Raw genomic sequence first — 4,217 nt, forward strand, 5'->3', positions numbered from 1 at the left:
TTTTTTTTTTTTTTTTTTTTTTTTTTTTTTTTTTTTTTTTTGGCCTAGGCTAAGGGGCCACAAGAGAACAAAATTCCATAAAGTCCTCTAAGAAAAAAAAAAAAAAAAGTGTTGTTTTGATTTGTTTTGTTTTAATTTTTATTTCTTTTGCTAGGACACAGGAACTGACTGAACTCTATCATATTTTTACAATGCTTTCTGTCCAATACCTTTGCAAACTTACCACCCTCTAACTCTACTGTGGGAGATGAATTCTGCTTCAAACCTCATAAACATCCAAATGGTCTCAAAATAATGACATCTCATTTTGTTCTTTCGAGGCTTCTGAAGAGTTTCTTAAGCAAGCTCAAGTTGGTGTTTGTTTGTTCCTTTTTTTTTGTGTGTGTGCGTTTTGTTTTGTTTTTTTTTAAAAAAAGAAGTTGCCTTCACTTACTCTTTCTGAGGCAACCCAGAGTACGCTGGACAACAGTAACTCATAATCAAATAAAATGTTGTAAGTGTCACACTTACCACTTCACAGAGTTTTCAGATAATAAAGCCAGAAAACTGAAGCATGTCATGCTAAGCTATGCTTATTTAAAATGCTTATTTAAAATCAAATGCTTCTCCATTCAAAGTCATAGATACTCAAACTTAAAATTTAAGACAGTATTATCTATTAGTGCAGTTATTCAAAACATTGCTTTCTTTCAACACCTCAGGGGGCTCATAAATTTAAAAGCAGTCAGTGCTTAGTATTCGCTCCTACTTATCATTTGTTTTCCATCCTTATATCACCTTTTCTTCTGTGATAACGATGCTTTGAAATGCTTGACCATGTCACTAGCTATACTATTTGCAGTCTGGAATAACATTTTTTATTTGATTAATACAATTTAATTCAACTAGATTTATTGAGCAATTATAGTCTGTATACTGGAAATACTGAAATGTTTCATTTTAAAATTCTCTATTGTTATTTTTCTGGAGATATTTTTACTACATTGTGTTAAATCAGGTTGAAACCTGCCACTGTTATTTACATCATGTAATATCCATTCATAGAAATTATTTCACTGAAAAATGAACAGAATGAGACTTCACTTCAGTGCAAGAATATTAGGAGCTGGTGTGGATTCCCTCTTACGCCAAAGCTTTACTTGGTGCTGGAGAGATAAGGCAGTCTGATCCCAAGCCTTATATACCAGACATGTTTCCTGCCTTAAAAGTCAGGGTACTGCTGGATAGGGTCTCAGAGAATTGCTGCTCATGGTAATTTGAACTGGATTGAGACCCCTACTATCTCTATTTCTGAAAAGCAAACAAGAGGCTGTTGGCTTCTTCTATGCTTGAGCAAAGCCTACAAGAGCCAATCAGACTTTTCACCACTGATTCTTTTAATAAAAGAAAAAAGAAAAAGAAAGACAGGAATACATATATTTGTAAGAATGCATGTGTGAATACTAAGTTAAGAGGTGAGCTGCATAGAGTAGAAAGTTCTGCAATAATGAGGTAAAACTTCTGTGTTTGATTGATACATCTTTAAGGATGCTGTTTGGCTGCACGTGATATAGAGGTCTGAAATGGGGATTAAAATATCTGCTGTCTGCACTGCTTCTTCTTGTATCAAATGTAGACAGGAGTACACATTCAGAATGGACATATCAGATCTGCTGGATAAACTGCTTGCACAAACTACCCAGAACTCATTTTGTCATTCTCAAGATGCAATTAACAACCCAAACTCAAGCTATTATACTATATAATATTGTAAAAGAAATGCAAAGGAGTCACTAAGCTTATAACTCAGGGTGATCCATTCCATAAGTCTTTCTAAAAAGCTTTTGAAAAGATTATTTACCAATAAATTTTAAAAATAAAAAAGAGATAACAGGGTTGGGTTTCTCTCAGGCTTACAATTGGTAAGAAACAGAGACAAGGATTAAAAGGTCAGTTTTCACAGTGGAGGGCTTTTGCCAATCAAATGCCACAAAGATCTGAGTTAGGGTCTGCATCACACAATAATCTTGATATTGTAGGTAAGGTTACATTGTTTCTGGAAGCAATAATTGCTCAGGGTAATCTTCACTACTCCTAGTACGAGGAGTTGCAAAACAGTCTCAAAAAGCTCAGCAGAGTGAATGAGAAATGCAGATGAAATTTAAAGATGTCAAATGCCCAGGGTACTAGGTGGAAGAGGTGAACAATCACGAGCAAGATCTTGGATTCACTGTGGGTGGCTGTCCAAGCACATTGAATTGGTTTGCAGCAGTACTCCAAGAAGATGAATTATTTGGAAAGAACGGAATGCAAACCAGAAGATACCAGTATGATACTGTGAATTCACAATGCTTCATAACTTGAAAGTTGAATGCATTTTGTGGCATTCTTTCTCAAAGAGGCCTTAGAACTAGGTGAGGTACAGAGAATTTTAATGATGGTTAGAAATATGGCAACACTTCCACATAAGGTAAATAGGACTGATTATGACAGCCTTCAAAGGGAATGAAGGAGCATGTTACAGCTTTATATAATATTGTGTTATGCAAAGAAAATCAGTAGGGAACTGTTAATTTATCATTGCTTGTAACACAGGAACTTGGAGTGGGCACAAAGAGCAGAAGGTTTCAAAGGGAAGCAGCATGTTTTCACAGAATGCTGAAATGAATGTCCTCTCTTAAGTAATTTCCCCATTTATAGAGGTAAAAAATATGATAGAGAATAAATACACATGCCAGCAGGGAGGATGAATCAAAAAGTACCTAAAATGTGATTGTCATAATTTGGGGCAAATGTGGAAAATATAGGAGAAAAATCCCAGTACCTGTCCTGCTTCCAATACTATTTTCCTAAAATTTCTGTTATTATTCACTTCAGAGGTTTGGATACAAATTTAAGTTTGTTTTGGTCTGGGCACTCAGACTGATGTTTTTTATGTGGACTGGTCACTGACATTCTCAAAATCAAATCTCTTTGCTGGAAGTTCCATATTGTAAAAAATGTGTAAATATTTATGCGGTTTAAACATACACTATTTTTTTTAAAAAATGTAAACATTTTTGATTTCAGGGCTAAGCAATGGGTTCTGTTACATATTGTATTGCCCAGAGGATAAGTATTTACTGAGGGACAAGTATGGTCCTAACACAGCTCCTCTAGCTTGCCTTCAGCTATCTTCACTGTGGAAGAACATTTACTCGAAGTGGTTCAGTCTTGCTGTGTCCTTGAAAATGTCCTTTCAAAAAAATAAAAATACACTTACCCATGGTCCTGGGCAAGTTATTAATGCATCTATCCAAAAATATCACATATCTGACTTCTTCTACTTAATGTGTCTGGTTTTTAAGTGCAGTATATTTCCTATTTCACTTTGCATTTTAGTTAAATTTTCACTGGCCAAGAGGAGGAGGGAGGCCTCCATCAGTCTTAATCCTTACTAAAGAATTCAAACTTAAATACTTACAAGGGGAGGATGGGTAGCCATGGATGGAATGTTCTGATCTCTAGCTCATCTCCACAAATGTGTCAGGCAAATTACAAGGTATGGGAGGTTTTCAGCATGGTGACCTTTTGGATTTAAGTGTGTGAACTCTGTTTAAGTGTGTGAGCTCTGAGTACATACAGAAAAACTATCATTGGAATTTCACCAAATGTAGTGTTAACTTAGCTTAAGGATAAACCACAGCTCTTATGGGATAAATCAAAGCTTTGTAGACTACTGCAAAAAAAACTCTTAGGAAGCAGTACTTGAGAGTTAATTTCTGAAAACAGCTGAGTTCTAATTCTGAGCAAACTTATCCAGTCTATACCTACAACATCCTGTCATGAATGTATTGCTAAATGAATGTGTATTCTGGGCTACATGGAGAGGAATTCTTTTGACAGAAGAGAGGAAAAAACCTGTCAATCCATTTCTGTACCTGCAAGAAATATGTATGTGTAAGCATTCTCTTTGATTCAAATCAGTTAAAAAACTTATTAAAAATACTTACATAAGCAACAAACTTAAGATATTTTCAAAAAGTTGTATAATAGCTGATGTCATAGTGAAGGTGTGATGCAGGGAATTAATCTAACTCTGAATGTCTGAATGTCTGTTTGATACATTTCACAGCATCTATAAATTATTTGAAAGGCAGCTGGCAGCTTTGAAGGACTATTGAACCATAGGAATGTAGGAGAGAATAAAAAGGAACATACAGAATAAATACGGCAAAGATAGCTTCATATGAATGTGA

The sequence above is a fragment of the Oxyura jamaicensis genome, chromosome 4, assembly GCF_011077185.1.
Source record: "Oxyura jamaicensis isolate SHBP4307 breed ruddy duck chromosome 4, BPBGC_Ojam_1.0, whole genome shotgun sequence".
In the NCBI taxonomy this organism is placed as follows: domain Eukaryota; kingdom Metazoa; phylum Chordata; class Aves; order Anseriformes; family Anatidae; genus Oxyura; species Oxyura jamaicensis.